Source organism: Pelodiscus sinensis, chromosome 2, assembly GCF_052426305.1.
Source record: "Pelodiscus sinensis isolate ZL-2025 chromosome 2, ASM5242630v1, whole genome shotgun sequence".
Taxonomy (NCBI): Eukaryota; Metazoa; Chordata; order Testudines; family Trionychidae; genus Pelodiscus; species Pelodiscus sinensis.
The window spans coordinates 195927581-195945065 of record NC_143053.1 but is presented as its reverse complement, the minus strand read 5'-3'; the positions used below and the strand labels follow the sequence as shown (position 1 = coordinate 195945065).

Here is a 17485-nt window from a genome sequence, read left to right as displayed (position 1 = left end):
GGATCCTGAAATCTACCATCTCATGATCACTGCTTCCCAGGTTGTCACCCACCTCCACTTCCCCTATTAGTTCCTCCCTGTTTGTGAGCAGAAGGTCAAGCTGCACACGGCCCCTGGTCGGATCCTTCAGCACCTGTGTCAAGAAGTTATCCCCAGCATTCTCCAAAAACTTCCTGGATTGCCTGTGTACTGCTGTATAGGTTTCCCAGCAGATGTCAGGGTGATTAAAGTCCCCCACGAGAACCAGGGCCTGCGATCTGGAAGCTTCGCTCAGTTGTCCGAAGAAAGCCTCATCTACCTCATCCACCTGATTCGGTGGCCTGTAGCAAACACCAACCACAACCATAACATCATACATAACTCGCACTGGCAAAAATACAGCACTTTAGGAAGAGGCCGTGCTTCACTCTCTTTTAATCTAACGTTTACATGAGTCAGTGATCCAGCACTTCAGATACATCTTGTGAAAACTTCTGTACCTAATGACTGCATGATAGCTACGTGATGCCAATATTTAAAAAGGGCTCTAGAGGTGATCCTGGCAATTACAGACTGGTAAGTCTAATGTCAGTACCACACAAATTAGTTGAAACTATAGTAAAGAAGAAAATGATCAGACACACAGATGAACATCATTTGTTGGGGGAAAGTCAACATGGTTTCTGTAAAGGGAAATCATGCCTTACTAATCTACTAGAGTTCTTTGAGGGGGTCAACAAACATGTGGACAAGGGGGATCCAGTGGACATAGTATGTTTAGATTTCTAGAAATCCTTTGACAAGGTCCCTCACTAAAGGCACTTAAGTAAGTTGTCATGGGACAAGAGTGAAGGTGCTTGGTTAAAAGACATGAAACAAAGGCTAGGAATAAATGGTAACTTTTCAGAATGGTGAGAGGTAACTAATGGGATCCCCCAAGGGTCTGTCCTGGGACCCATCCTATTCAACTTATTTATAAATGATCTAGAGAAAGAGGTAAACAGTGAGGTGGAAAAATTTGCATATGATACCAAACTGCTCAAGATAGTTAAAACCAAAGCAGTCTGTGAAGAGCTTTAAAAAGATTTCACCAAACTAAGAGATCTGGCAATAAAATGGCAAATGAAATTTAATGTTGATAAATGTAAAGTAATGCACATTGGAAAAAATAATCCCAACTGTACATACAATATGGTGGGGACTAATTTAGCTACAACTAGTCAAGAGAGATTTTGGAGTCATTGTGGCTAGTTCTCTGAAAATGTCCATTCAATGTGCAGCATCAGTCAAAAAAGCAAATAGAATGTTAGAAAACATCGAAAAAGGGATAGAGAATAAGACAGAGAATATCTTATTGCCTCTATATTAAACCATCATACATCAACATGTTGAATACTGTGTACAGATATGGTCGCCTCATCTCAAAAAAGATGTATTGATTGGCATTGGAAAAGGTTCAGAAAAGGGGAACAGAAATGATGATGGGTTTAGAACAGGTCCCATTTGAAGAGAGATTAAAAAGACTTGGACTTTTCAGCTTAGAAAAGAGGAAGCTAACAGAGGATATGATAGAGGTCTATAAAATCATGACTGGTATGGAAAAAGTGAATAAGGAAAAAAACTAGAAGTCACCAAATGAAATTAATATACAGCAGGTTTAAAACAAACAAAAGGGAGTTTTTCTGCACTCAGCACATAGTTAACTTGTAGAACTCCTTGCTAGAGGATGTGGTGAAGACTAGGACTTAAACAGGGTTCAGAAAAGAGCTAGACAGATTCATGAAGGTTATGTCGATTAATGGCTATTAGTTAGGTAGGGTAGGAATGATGTCCCTAGCCTCTGTTTGTCTGGAAATGGAGGACAGGAGAGTCTGGGGGTGTGCAGGAGTGTTACGATGCTGAGGCCAGATAGGGGTTTGGCCTCAATTGGGGTGTTGTTGGCCAAGCTTCATTTTTAAATAAAATATTATGTCAAACACAAAACATAGAGCAAACCACATCCTCTTCCCTGGGAGTGACTATGGGTAGTCTCTGGTAGCTGAGACATATCTCCCTTCTCCTAGGGCAGCGGTGACCAACCTCTGGCTTGCGAGCCGCATGCCGCTCTTTGATTAAAAAATTGTGGCTCCCGATTAGATCTTTTTTATTACAAAATTATCGTCAGGCTGGCTGCTCTGCACAAAGTGGCTCACGGATGGGCCACTCTGAGCCACATTCCGGTGCATGCTTGTGGCCGCTGCTCTGCTCATGCTCATGCTCATGCTCCCCCCGCCCCTCACCCTTGGCGTCCCAGCCAGAGCGTGCTCACAGTCAGCCCTCTATGCTTGGCATCTCAGCCAGTGCGTGCTAAAGGCCAGCCACTCAACGCATGTGCCCCATACCTGCAGGGAGAGGCGCGTGGTAGTAGCGGCAGCAGCAGTGGCAGTGGCTCCAGCTCCAGGACCCGGGTTAGAGTGGGGGGTGCCTGGCTCTGGGGTGAGGGCAGGGAAGACGGATTGGAATAGAGCAATGAGTGCCTGGCTCATGGGGGGGGGGATTGGAATAGAGCAATGAGTGCCTGGCTCATGGGGAGTGTGACAGGGCGCCTGCCCTGCACTGGGCCTTTAAGCCCAAGGCTCAGATCTTGAGCCTTAGGGTGGCTGGGAGAACCCAGCTGAAGCGGTTAGGCTAATGAGAGCCCAGCTGTCAGAGATCCAGAGAAGCCCCGGTGGCTAGGTGAGCCCAGCTGTCAGCTATAAAGGGAGGAGCACAGTTCGCTAAGGGGAAGAGCCAGTGGAGGGCTGGCGGCAGAGGAAGCAGGAGCTCCTTGGAGGGAGACAAGCTGGGGATGACCAGCAAAGGCTGGAGGAGGGCCAGCCAAGACTTCCCCTGGCTAGGGGCTGGAGACAAAGCCCCCTGGTTTGCGGGCCGAGCATGAGGCCGACTAGGTAAGCAGAGCTGGTGAGACAAATGCTGATGATGAGCAACCCATACAGACTGTAACTTGCCCTGAGAGGGGCTAGATGAGGACAGTCAGGGGGCACTGAGGCACGGGGGGGGGGAGGGCTTGCTCTCTGACAGATGGTGGAGAATGTGGGCACTGTAACCCCACCCTGAGGTAAAAAGGGGGTTGAGGGTTATTATGAACAAATAGTGGTCGGTAGGCCACAGGACTAGAACGGGGAGTTGGGGGGGGGGGGGAATAGATAATAATGAATAAGTATTGGAGGGCCTGGGAGGCCCTAGAGGCTTGGCCGTGGGACAAGGGGAGCCGGCCACAACAAAGGGGTGACCCTGGACTCCATAGTAAACCAGGCTCCAAGAGTTGGGGGAAAGGGCTGAGCCTGAAAACTTGTTTTGCCTGTGGGCACAGGGGACACCTGAGGAGGGAGTGCCCCTAAGGGGTGAGAGCCAGGAGGCCCCACCCAGCTAATAGGGACAAAGGGAGAGCAACCCCTGTGCAGGCAACAGGGGAGGCACGGACATGTTGGACCTGCGGGAAGCCGGGCCACATCCGGAGGCTGTGCCCTAAGAGGACCCAGGGAGCCCCGGCTAGCACGGGGGGAAGGTGGAGGCGACAAACCGCCAGGGAAAAGACTCAGGACCACCGGCCCGGGATGGTAAGAGAAACCAGAGGGCGGACGGAAGGTGGTTTGGACCTGGGCGAAACCAATGCGCAAGGGAGCCCATACTGGAGGCCTGCCCAGAAGCGTGATGGGCCAGGACAAGCAGGAGGCCAGTGAGGGTGACACACCCATACAGAGGGTGCGTATGGCCAGGTGATGGCTGCTGACCTACGGGTGAGACCGCGGGACAGGACAAAGATTACCCTACAGGTATGGCTAGAGGGAAGGCCAGTGACCGCCCTGGTGGATTCTGGGTGCAACCAGACAATGGTACGAACAGAGCTGGTCCCGGAGTGGGAGGCGGCCTGGGGAACCATCTCGATGCAATGCATCCATGGAGATGTTAGCGCCTACCCCACGGGGTGGGTCGGTCTGTCGGATGGGGTAGAGGAGGTGATCTGCAGGGTAGCGTTAGCCCCAAAGCTTGTGTATCCAGTACTACTGGGCCGGGACTGGCCGGGTTTCAGACGCATTCTGTGTGACTGGGAGAAGCAAGGGCAACCGCCACCAGCAGGGATGGAGAACGGGAAAAGGGGAACATCCCAAGGCCCGGAGGAGGAACCGGACCCTGAGAAAACTCTCACTTCGGAGGAAATAGGAGGGGATAAGGACTTCACAAGAGACCAACGGGAAGATCCCTCCTTAACCCATTCCTGGGAACAAGGGGCAGAAGAGACTGGGGAACCCGGCACGGGGGCAGCTGTTCGACCAACACTGCGATTCGAGGTAAGAGCCGATCGATTATATCGGATCACACAGTCGGCCGACGGGCAGACAGAGGTTAGCCAGTTGTTGGTCCCCGCATGGTACCGTAGGCAGGCATTAGACCTGCCACATGCGAAGCCCTGGGCCGGACATTTGGGGCGAGAGAAGACCCTACAGTGCATAACGCAGAGTTTTCTTTGGCCAGGGATTTATAAGGAGGTCAGAGACTTCTGTGAGTCCTGCCATGAGTGCCAGCGGATGGCTCAGGGAGGGGTGCCGAAAGCCCCTGTAGTCCCTCTCCCCGTGGTAGAGGTGCCATTCGACCGGGTGGCTTTAGATCTTGTAGGGCCCCTGGAGAGGTCCCGAAGAGGACACCAGTATATAATGGTCATAATTGACTATGCCACCCGATACCCCGAGGCCGTCCCACTTAAGAACATGACGGTGGCAACGCTGGCACGTGAATTGGTGCAAGTATTCTCCCGGGTGGGAATCCCGAGGGAGATACTAACTGACCAAGGGACCAATGTGACTTCCAAACTGATGGCGGAACTTTGCTGCCTCTTAAACATTAAGACCATGCATACCTCAGTTTACCACCCACAAACAGATGGACTTGTTGAACGCTTCAATAAGACATTAAAAGGCATGTTGTGGCGGTTTGTTGAGCTTGACCCAAAGGACTGGGACCTATTACTACCGGCACTACTGTTTGCGGTGCGAGAGGTGCCCCAAGCCTCAACGGGATTTTCCCCATTTGAATTACTTTACGGCCAACAACCCCAGGGGATACTGGACTTATTGTGGGAGACATGGGAGGAGCAGGACTCCAGGGTGAAGGGTACAGTACCGTATATCTTGGACTTGCAACAGCGACTCCGGACAGTAGGGGAGCTGGCTAGAGAGAACCTTCTCCAGGCCCAAAATAAGCAGGCCCAATATTATAACAGAGGGGCCAAGTCCAGGACATTCCAACCTGGAGACAGGGTACTCTTGCTATTACCGGCGCCAGACTCAAAATTATTGGCCAAATGGCAAGGGCCCTTTGAGGTCATACGACAGGTAGGATTAGTTGATTACGAGATCAAATTATCAGGAAAACGGAAGGGCAAGCAGATCTATCATGTCAATTTACTAAAGAAGTGGAACGCACAGGAGAGTATGCTTATCACCTTACAGCCACCGGAACCAGAGCTTGGACCCTGGGGAGGCGACTTGAAGGCAGAAGGGGCAACGCATATCGGGGCAGAGTTGACGGAGGAACAACACCGAGAGATGAACTCCCTTCTTCGGGAATACGAACAGGTCCTAACTACACAACCGGGTAAGACCCCCTTGATGAGCCACCATATCGCGACAACCCCAGGTAAAAAGATCCGGGACCACATACGACCCCTCCCAAGGAAAATGTGGGAGCCCGTTCAGGAAGAGCTGCAACGGATGTTGCAAATGGGGGTGATCAGGGAAGCGAGTGGCGCAGTCCCATCATTTTGGTGCCTAAGCCCGACGGCACAATACGGTTCTGCATAGACTTCCGAAAAGTCAATGCAATTTCGCGATTTGATGCGTATCCTATGCCCAGAGTAAATGAACTATTGGAACGGTTGGGTAAAGCACACTACATATCTATGCTCGACCTCACTAAGGGGTATTGGCAGATCCCCCTGACGCCAGCCTCTGAGGACAAGACCGCATTTGCCACACCATTTGGCCTGTTCCAGTTCATCACAATGCCATTTGGATTGAACGGGGCAGCAGCGACGTTCCAGAGGCTGATGGACAAGGTATTATACAAACAACGGGAGTATGCTGCTGCATATATTGATGACATTGTCACTTATAGTGAAACCTGGCCGGAACATCTGCAACATCTAAAGGCGGTCCTCGGAGCCCTGGCTGACGCCAAGCTCACGGCTAACCCCGGTAAGTGCCACTTTGGACAAAGGGAAGTATCCTATTTAGGTTATGTGGTGGGACGGGGAAGGATAAAACCTCAGGTGGACAAGGTAGAGGCCCTAAGAAGCTACAAAGCCCCCACCACAAAAAGGCAAGTCCGCCAGTTCCTGGGATTAGCCAGTTACTATCGGCGATTCATCCTCGATTTTGCCACGATTGCGGGGCCCTTGACGGACTTGACCCAAAATACACGACCCCAAAGGGTCCAGTGGACCGCGCAATGCGGGAAAGCGTTCAAAGCGTTAAAGCACCGATTGACGCAGACACTGGTTCTCCATCAACCTGACTTTACTAAACCATTTATAGTACAGACAGACGCGTCAGACCGAGGGCTAGGGGCCGTCCTCTCGCAGGAGCAGGAAGGGGAGGAACACCCAATCTTGTATTTAAGCAGAAAATTACTACCCCGGGGAGCAACATTATGCCACGATCGAGAAAGAGGCCCTGGCAGCTAAGTGGGCAATGGAGGCACTCCGCTATTATCTGCTAGGGGGGACCTTCACCTTGATAACAGACCACGCACCATTACGATGGATTCAGACGATGAAGGAAACCAATCCTCGGATCATGAGATGGTACTTGGCCTTACAGCCTTATAAATTTGAGGTCTGTCATGGGCCGGGGAGAACCCATAACAATGCAGACTTTTTTTCTAGGTCCCTAGCCAATAGCGAGGCGGCGGAAGGGGATGGAGCCCTGGGAAGAGGGGTGAGCGACGGAGCTGTGGCGTCCCACACCGACATTGGCAGGGTGACCCTCTGGGGAGCATGCCTGCCGACCCGCCGACGTTGCGGCGCATGCTCAGAGGCAGCGAGGACAAGCCCGAAGGCAGTTAAGGCCTCCAGGGGAAACCAGAACCCGAGGGAAGGGATAGGAGAGGCCCGGCTGGGGCTGGTGGAAGAAGGGAAGCACGAACCGAAAGGGAAGGAGTGTGACAGGGCGCCTGCCCTGCACTGGGCCTTTAAGCCCAAGGCTCAGATCTTGAGCCTTAGGGTGGCTGGGAGAACCCAGCTGAAGCGGTTAGGCTAATGAGAGCCCAGCTGTCAGAGATCCAGAGAAGCCCCGGTGGCTAGGTGAGCCCAGCTGTCAGCTATAAAGGGAGGAGCACAGTTTGCTAAGGAGAAGAGCCAGTGGAGGGCTGGCGGCAGAGGAAGCAGGAGCTCCTTGGAGGGAGACAAGCTGGGGATGACCAGCAAAGGCTGGAGGAGGGCCAGCCAAGACTTCCCCTGGCTAGGGGCTGGAGACAAAGCCCCCTGGTTTGTGGGCTGAGCATGAGGCCGACTAGGTAAGCAGAGCCGGTGAGACAAATGCCGATGATGAGCAACCCATACAGACTGTAACTTGCTCCTGAGAGGGGCTATATGAGGACAGTCAGGGGGCACAGTGGCACAGTGGGGGGGCGTGCACCACCTGACAGGGAGGGATTGGAATAGAGCAGTGGGTGCCATACTCCTCAAAGCCGGCTGCTTAGCATACGCGCCCCAGCGCCCGGAGGGAGATGCGCATAGTGGTAGCAGCAGCAGCAGCTCCAGGCATTAGGTTGGGGGAGGAAAGGGATTGGGTTAGAGCAGGGAGACGGTGCCTGGCTCTGGAGGAGGAGAGGGGAGGGGAATTGGGTTAGAGCAAGGGGGGCTGGCTCTGCAGAAGGGAGGGGGTTGAGATTGGGTTAGAGCAGGGGGAAGAGAGTAGGAATCCCAGTACTGCATGTCAGCTCCAACTTCTCAGGAAGCACACAGCTGTCATGGGGAGCAGAGGAAGAGCACACGCTTTCTGAGAAGTTGGAGCTGGCATGCAGTCCCGGGGGGGAGGGGGGGGTAGGAGGAGAGAGACAGAGACTGAGACTGACTGTGTCTGTCCCCGGCCCAGCGACAGACCCAGTGTTTCAGGAAGCACACCAGATTTTACAAAACTGCAGGGTGGTCTTCAGATTAATTGGCAGGATCTCACAGGCCTTTGTAGGCAGAGAAGCATACAGGGAACAAAAGGTAAAAAGGCAAGAAGTGAATTAAAAAGAACAGGTTCAGGAGATCATTAGATGGAGGCAGTAAGCCGGGAGACAATGAACTTAAGTCTAAAATGGCTAACAGGGAGGAGTTAGTTATAACCATGAAAGCTGAAGGCAATGTTGGTGAAAGTGACAGTGAAACGATAGATTTCATGATTATAAGGCAAGGAAGGCGCAAGAGCTGGCTAGGCCTGCCATGGTTGAGAGTGAACGGCTGCTCTGGCCCAGCCGGCTGTGGCTGTGGAGGCTGCTCCAGCTTGCTGCGCCACAGCCATGGGGCAGCTCCAGCCCACTGCAGGTATGGCAGGCCAGATGGCTGAGTCCAGCCAGCTGGGCTTGCCATGCTGTGTGCGGGAGGCTGCTTCAGCCACGTCAGTTAACTGGTTACCAAGTAAGAAGGCGGAAAAGCCTACTGCTTACCAGGAAACAGGTTAACCTCATACATCCCTAATAAGTACAGCAGCCTTTGGAAGCGGGTGAATGAGAACTGCCTTATCATGGATGCTGGAGGTATTAATGAAAGGTGCATCACAGGCTGATGGAGAGATAGCAGGATCTAGAATCTCTTAACGGCTTCAGGTTAACACACTTATCCTGTAGATTTTTCCATCTACCCCATGGGCTTCTGTGTATAGTGTCTACTGTTTTGGATTTTTTTTAAATTCAATTTACTGTGTCTGAAGCCAGTTTATTTCCTGTGTGGTTGGAATCTCTCACTAATGCTGGAAGAAAGCTGACAAAGGAATGCTTTTCATATGTTTGCTTAAGTCAAAAATTACTGAAAAAGGAGACAATTACTTCTGGGGGCACTGACTCATATTAAAGTGAACTGCAACAAAAAATGGTCATCGAGTTGCTTTGGAGGGATCAGACAAGCACTGACATATCTCGCCTGTTACACTACTTCTGAATAATGGGAGTAACCTGGCCTGTGTGGGGGCTCTAGAAATAATTTGGTTAGTAAGGGCCTAATCCTGCAGCCCTTATTCACATGGGATAAAAAAAATGGTTACTTACCAATGGTTACTCTTATCTTTGACATGATGCAGATGTGCATTCTGCTTAAGTGCATACATGATGGCTACATCTAGACTGGCATGATTTTCCGGAAATGCTTTTAACGGGAAAGTTTTCCGTTCAAAGCATTTTCGGAAAAGTGCGTCTAGATTGGCAGGACGCTTTTCCGCAAAAGTACTTTTTGCGGAAAAGCATCCGTGGCCAATCTAGACGCGCTTTTGTGCAAAAAAAGCCCCGATTGCCATTTTCGCGATCGGGGCTTTTTTGTGGAAAACAAATCTCTACTGTCTACACTGGCCCTTTTGTGCAAAAGTTTTTCGGAAAAAGACTTTTGCCCGAACGGGAGCAGCATAGTATTTCCGCAAAAGCACTGACAATCTTACATGAGATCGTCAGTGCTTTTGCGGAAATTCAAGCGGCCAGTGTAGACAGCTGGCAAGTTTTTCCGCAAAAGCAGCTGCTTTTCTGGAAAAAGTGGCCAGTCTAGACACAGCCGTCCAGTGCACCAGAGCTGGAGAACTCTGCTCTTAGGGGTGGTACTCATTCCTTACAGATCTACCCCCTGCCTTGGCCATATATGTGCAGTGCCACCAGACCCCCTCAGTTCCCTTGCACCCAAATGCCAGAACTATAGATGGATGCAGGGGGTTAGAGAATGAGTTGTGGAATTATGTATTGTCTGGAACTAGAGTCAATGGCATGGCACCAGGAAGTGGTTAGATAGAGCCACTTCATCTAATGTATAATTTGGGGGAGGAGGGCAGTCACTGGTCAGCACTGCTCTTAGAAAAAGAAGAGGAATCTCCCTGAGCCTTGGAATGATCCCAGTTCACTTTATGGGACCTCTACCTTCCCTTACCAAAGGAATGAGAATGACCCCTCTTCCTCTTTGGGGAAATGCCCTGGCCTGCTACAGCTGCAAGTGTCTCACTACCAAAATTCTCTCCATGAACAGCTTGTAGATGGAGCGCTTTGCTTTAAAGTAGTCCTTCCCCCAGACACACTGAGCACCTCGCGCGGGGATCACTGCCAGGAGAGCCCTGCAATACAAGGGCATCACACAGAGCAGCCAGCTACTTTAACTAATACTATCTTAATGCTCTACAACTTACCCTAAGGTACTACTATATACGCTTACTAGAAACAGGCTGAAAGTGCAAGGTTAAAAACACCCCCAGAGCTCCAACTCTAGCCATGGGTGGTGAGAAGGAACTGACAGGGTCAGGATGGTGCCACCCTTCCATAGCCAGCAAATGGACTTGGGCGGTAGGTCCCGAGAACCACCCTAAGTGTACTGCTTGGCAAAGTTCTCTGGCTCCTGTGCCTTGTGCATGCATGCACATTAAATAGACTACATAGCTGCATCTGCTCAAAGAAGTAAATGTACAAACCATAGCACCTACGAGCAGCAGATAGCTGTACTGTCTCAGGAACAGGACTCAGAATCAGAGTCTAGTATGTACTTTCCTCTTGGCTGCAAGGTGGCATTCATTTGCACCAGCACTTATGCTTACCCTTCTGTGCTGATTCTAGTGTTCTCACTGGCACATTTGTGGAGTTAGTGCTAAATAAATACCATAGAGGATACACATTGCAAAAACTATACCTCCTCCCCTTCTCTGCTCCAGCAGCAACTGACGTGTCTTTTGGATGGATTGTTTTTCCACATGCAACAATTCCTTTACCACAGACTCAGAGAAAGGCAGATTTATAAAGGGAAGACTTTAGGAAGATTAATATGGCTCCTGAGAGTACAAGTCTGGAATACGGACTTGTCATGTGGAACAAAGACGACCTGAGCCCAATTGCTAGACTCTTTGCATATGTATGAGAAATGAAAATCTGCCTTGGTCCGAGAAGTTAGTATTGCCTATGAAATCCCAAACAAAACCTTAGATAAGACATAGCTCCGGGTGCAACACCACCATTACTTTGCAACCACATCACCAGAAACGTGTCATTAGTATTTTTCCCCTCTAAACCGAAGGACTGGAACTTAATTTCATTTACAAGTTTAATTTTTATGCAAATGGTATGAACAGGGACATCGACTGGATTGCACACTACCTTCCACATCCTAATGACTTCACCAACAAAACAACCAATGACGGTGCTAATTGTTCCTATCAGCCTCTCGTAACTATTTAAACCATCTACTCACTGTCTCTCTTTTTCGTTCCCCCTTCTTTTTTCCCTCTCCCCCCGTTATTTATTCTTGAATCTGGACTCCTAATACTCCAGTCATCTGAAGAAGTGGGTTGCGCCCATGAAAGCTCATGACACCATCTACATATTTTGTTAGTCTTTAAGGTGTTACTAGTCTATTTGTTGTTTTTTAAGTTTTTCCTGTTACAGACTAACTTGGCTACCCCTCTGAAGCTTTATAACATTTCAGGACACTCTGTATGACTGCATATAAACTGCAATCTTTACCTATTGTAACCTCTTTCCCAACTTGTAAGCTGCACTATTATGCATAAGCCGAAGTGCAGCTTGTAATACACACAGCCAGGCAGCACAGAGACACCGGTGTTGGAGTTATGTTGCACTCTAACCCAGTGTTATGTCAGACCTGACATCTCCATACTTCACAGAGCACTCTTCTTGTGCTAGTCCAGACCCCCATTCTCATTTAACATCCATGAGTTCTGGCACAATGTCCACAAGAATTGCTTATAGTAGACCATGTAATAGTTACATCACAATGTGCACATCACTGTCACAGAGTTCTCAAAGTCTTCTAAATCTATTGCCTACTGCCACAGTTAACTTTACTGTGAAGACGTACTAGTAGACGGAACTCTACGAATAACTTAAACATCAAGCACACAGCCTGACCAAAAAATACTGGTAGTACCAGTCCTCTACGACAGCAACAGAACTAACCAAATTGGAAACTTAGGACCAAGTTGTAAAAATGCCAAGAACAATTTTACCAAATTGAAAAATCTGTTTTTTTCAAATCTTGTCTTATTTATGGTTTGTCTATTTACTCTCACTCATCATAAGAGATTCTTCTCTGGTAGAAGATAAGTCATTTCTATTAAACATACCCTACATTTTGGAATATGGTAATTGTAATGATCTCCTGGATGGTGGTATAGGATAATTTGTTACCAAACTATGGTACAGACTGTATTCCCTAAGGGTGGACAATATCTTTTATATACCCAACTTCTGTTGGTGTGAGATACAAGCTTTCAAACTCACCATGGAGCTCTTCTTGAAAGCTTGTCTCCCTTACCAACAGAAGCTGGTCCAATAAAAAGGGACAACTTTCCAGGTGTAAGTAGAACAAAGTTTCTTCTCCTTTTTAACTTTAACAATCTTTACACTTTTATCTGCTATTACAAACTAACTCTGAGTGGCCCTTCCTTGGGATCTCTCACAGTTCCACCTCTCTCCGACATGTAGGAATTCTAGAGTATCATCTTCAACACAGAGTACAGGATAGAATACTGGATGCCCAGGTGGTTTACCATCAGGATGTTGCCTAGGCATAATACAAAATGGAGTCTGAGGGGTTCTTTTTCCCTCAGAGCAGTTTTCCCACCAAAACAGGTAGCGAGAGGCTGTGCACCCAGCACTAAACCTGTGCACTCAGCACCAAAGGCTGGGCACACCGCCCAGTTGTCTGCGTGCGCACCCATTCTTTGCAAACAGCACCCAAGTCTTATGCACCCAGCTCTAGTTCTCTGCACCCCACTCTCTTCATGGTTTTCCCACCATGAGGTGTTTATATACCCTTGTCAAGGAGCATTCGTGTTCTTTGGCTCCCTTCATGTCCTGTGTGTGCGTTTGTAATCATCATTGTTACCCTGCGTCATCGTCTACCCGGAGGAGGCCAAGGTTCCAGCCTACAGTCTGACAAGACTACCCACTGCTAGTGACTTTAACTGGAATAAGGGAAGCTTTTTCCGCTCCCACTAAGACTTTGGGACTTATAACACTGTCTCGCTTACGGATACTCGGACAGGATCCGGTGCCCACCAAGCGTCAGCTCGTAGGAGGCGAGAAGCATCCATCGAGGGATCGCTCCGTTGTCCTCCCTTAAGGCTTTTCACTAGCCGCGAGGTTGAAGGTCACGGACATTGAACATCAATCGCCGCTTTGAATGTAATGTATACCCTTGTGTGTGTGGGACTCTTCTATCTTCTTTTCCAGGGTTAGGGTGGAACTGTTGCTAAGTTGTATGTTGTTTGCTGATGTTTGATCTTACATTTAAAATACATGGTTTGGCCCTAAATTCTTGTTGTTTGGTGATTTCTAAGCTGTTTCCCTGGTGATTAGATACAGGATACCAGGCCGAATCTGGCTTCTGTGGGAGGGCACCTTAGGCTTTAATTAAATTGCATAGCCCATAGCACAGCAATTGTTTACCCCAGCTTTCCGGGTAACAAGGACTTCCTGGTCAATATGCTTTCTTATGCTGTAGTCAACCATTCACGTGCTACTGAGCAACTAGAGACAAAGCTGCCAGCCATCAAAGGACAATTCTACCTAAAGAGCTGCTTCTTTACCCCAATTAAGAAAAAAGTAATATGAGGCAAATTACTACTATACAGAGCAACAAGAACCTTTCAACAAACATTCTTCACTATTGTTCTGTTGCCAGCTTGTTTAAATTTTCTCCTGCAGTCTTCTGATATGTTCAACGAGAGAAACAGAGAAGATGTGCCTATTGTGCTCTTGGGCACTCGTGCACCAAGACATTCAATCAAGATTAACAGGTCAGACTTTGAAACTGAGTGTGACTGGACTGACCCAGTACATTCCATGCACAGCTAAGATTAAAAATGAATTCAAAGATGGTTTGTATTCAAAAGATGACGTGTGAGAGCAAATTGTACTTGCACAGTGTGCATTTTCTGTGTTGCAGTCACAATGTCTGTGGGTAAGAAAATCAGCAATGTAAATATTACGCACACACAACTATATGTGCAGAACATGTTAAAATTGCAAAGTCATCCACTCAAGTTAAGAAATGCCAGAACTAAGGCTGATGGTGCAACCTCTGATCCATTAGATATGAAAGCCCAAGCTGCAATGTCCACATGCTATTTTTAGCAAACTGCTTTGAGCCTTGTCTACTTACCTAGGCTGGAAGGCTCACTCCCAGCAACACTGCAGACATCGACAGAGCCTGCTAAAAGGCTCAGGGTGTAGAGAGCTGATCTAAAGCCCATTAAAATCAATGGCAGTCCCTTTGAGTCTAAAAATGGGAGTCATCCTTTGGCTTAAGAGCTCATGATTTTAATGCTGAAGATTTCAGGTTCAAATCCTGCTTTCAGCTCAAGCAGGGATCAATTATGCCAGCTCTTCATTGCGACAACTAGGGATGTAAAATTGATTAATTGGCTAATTGAATAGTCAATGCAATTTGACTATTCAAATAGTCAAATTTGAACATGACTACACTTCAAAGGCTCCAGGGCTGTTGCTACAATTCAAAGGCAAAAGTGCTACGGGGAGCACTGGGCCAGCGGAGGACTCAAGTAGTCCCCTGCTGGCCCCATGCTCCCATCGGCATTTCAAAATGGCAGTGCTATATGGAGCTTGGGGTCAGCTGGGGACTCTGAGTCTCCAGCTGACCCCGGGCTCCATGTGGCACTGTCACTTTGAAATGCTCCGGGGAGCCCAGCATCAGGCTGAAATGCATGGAGCCCGGGATCAGCGGGGGAGTCCCTAGATGACCCCAGGCTCAACACTGCTCTGCTCCTTTGAAACAATGCGTGCAGCCCCGGCTAGCTAGGGACTCCCAGCTGGCCCAGGGCTGCATGTGGCATTTCAAATCAGCAGCATAGCATGGAGCCTAGGGTCTGGCATTAGCTTATCCGATAGTCGACTAGTCGTTCAGATCCCTAGCCCCAACAGGGATCCACAGGCTACAATTTGGGACTCTCTTTGATATTAGGCTGCGTAATGTCTGAAACAAAATTTCTATGATGCAGTGACTGCCTACCATCCACTCACCTACCCCCCCTTCCTTCGTGTATAAATTGGAAAGGGTTCAGAGAGGAGCCACAAGAATTAGAAGGATTAGAAAACATGTCCGAATTACTGGAATGATACACTCAAGAAGTTCAGACTATTTAGTTTAACAAAGAGGAGGTTAAGGGGTGATTACAGACTGTAAAGTGCCTACATGGGGAACAAAAATTTAACGTAAGACTCTTGAGACTAACACATTCCAATGGCTGTTAGTTGGAAGTTAGACAAATTCAGACTGGAATGAAGGTGGACATTTTTAACAGTAAGTGTCTTTAACCATTGGAACAAATTATTAAGGGTTATGGTAGTTTAGGGTTGAGGGAAGTTCTGTGGCTTCTGTTATAGAGGAGGTTGGATTAAATTATCACGTTTCTTTCTTGCCTTGGATTGAATCTATTAATCTATACATTATATTTTGTCTTGTGGCATGAGAAGGGCATCTTATTGACTTGACACACTCAGATGAGACCAAAGCTTATTGCATGATGACCCCAACATGGTATCTACTTTAGAAAAGCACTGGACTGGCTTTGGCAGTATACTTGGTGGCAACTACTACAGAAATATGCAAAGCAGACTCTGTTCTAACCTTCCCATTGCATGGCAAAAGTACAAAGTGAAAAATCCACCACCAGGAAACTGAAAGCTCCGAGTCAGTCAGAAAGCAACATGCCCTTTCCTTCTCCATCTTCTTCACAAACTTAAAAAAACTATAAATTGTGGCTGAGTAACTATTAGGAAAGCAGAAGCTTCTTATTTTGATAAAATTGTTTCTAAAAATTGTGTAAGACACTTCAAACTCAGACATTGTTCTTTGTTACTCCTGATACTACAGACACCTATAATCCAGAGCAGAAAATTAGAGTCTATGTGAAGCAAGGCTCAAATTAAAATATCTACGTCTATACCACAGCAACCCCAGCCAGCAACGTTGGGAGCATCTTAAAAATCACAATTTCTGGGGATGAGTATGGGGGGAACGATTCAGAAAATTAAACAACTGTGAAAACTTCAGTTATCAATGGAAGTTCATTGCACTCCTTTTTCTATATGCTTTAGTTATTCCACCTAAAGTAAGTCTTCAAGTTTAAGAGAGTTGGAGAAAAAAAATTCATGTGAACTTTTTTTTTGCAATACCAAAGGCACTAAAAAGCTCCTCCTCCTCCACTACATGTACAGCAAATATCTCGAAGACATACTACAGCAGTGTTTGCTAGTGAAATCTAGGTATTAGCTTGCTGGTGTTCTCATTATTAATCCTTTCCTAGTGACTGTTCCCTCACATCACAAATGAGCACTTGATTCAGAACTTGGACTGAAGGTCTGAGCAGCACTGGCTGACAAGCTTTGTAAATTCACATACACAGTAAGTAGTGTCAGCCTGCACAATAGCTGGTTCCAGCCCTGCTGTTATGATCTTGTTTTCAGAAGTGCCAATAAAGTTACAAGATAATACACTGCTCTCAGAATTCATACAGTGCCTGCTGGGAAGATGCTGTGCTGTTATCCTCAACAGTTAGATGATAATATTAATAGACTGCAAGTTTGTGCACCAATAAATCAACTCCTGCGGATAGATTAATGACAAACAAACTCATGTTCCATTAACATCATTGCTAATGTAGCAAATGTACAAGAAAAAAGTTAAGCTTCTAAGACAGGGGAGGGCAAGATAGGGTCCACAGGCCGGATCTGGCGTGCCAAGCAATTTGATCTGACCCACAGCCACCCTGACACCAGGCCAATAACCTAGGAACAGGGGAGCGCACGAAATCTCCTCCCCCACCAGGGGCGCATGGTGCCTAGAGTGAACTGCCACCTTGTGCCCCCAGTGGGGAGGAAGCAGGAGGCAAGAGACTTCATGCACTTCCCCACCTCCAGACCCTAGGGGCTGGTCATGCCTAGAGGGAACAGCGCCTTTCCGCCCAAGGCCCGCCCCTTCCGTCCAAGGGGGACTGCCCATGACCATTGCCAAAATTTGTTAAGTGGCCCCCTGCAAAAATTACTGCCCACCCCTCTTCTAAGAGTAACTTCTTGCAGAAAGTATCCTCCTACTTAATCCAGGATAGTGGCCATTACCGGTCTGTTGCTGCCAGTTAAGCATTTTAAAGGTTTTATTTTGGTTTTGGAAAAGACAGTTACCTGTTTCCCTAAGTGGTATTCTTTGAGGTGTGTTGCTCATCAGGCCTATCCAACTTAAATGTGTGTACTCACCACAAGCACTGGT

General features: G+C 48.0%; 1 long non-coding RNA gene across 2 annotated transcripts in view; it reads right to left on the bottom strand.

The window, feature by feature from the left end:
- LOC142827305 (uncharacterized) overlaps positions 1-11935 on the bottom strand; it is a 58075-nt gene extending 46140 nt beyond the window's left edge. For both annotated transcript variants that reach the window (XR_012901965.2, XR_012901966.2), the window contains exon 1: positions 11701-11935. This is a non-coding gene — a long non-coding RNA (uncharacterized LOC142827305). The remainder of the gene's footprint in view (positions 1-11700) is intronic.
- Positions 11936-17485: the final 5550 nt, after the last annotated feature.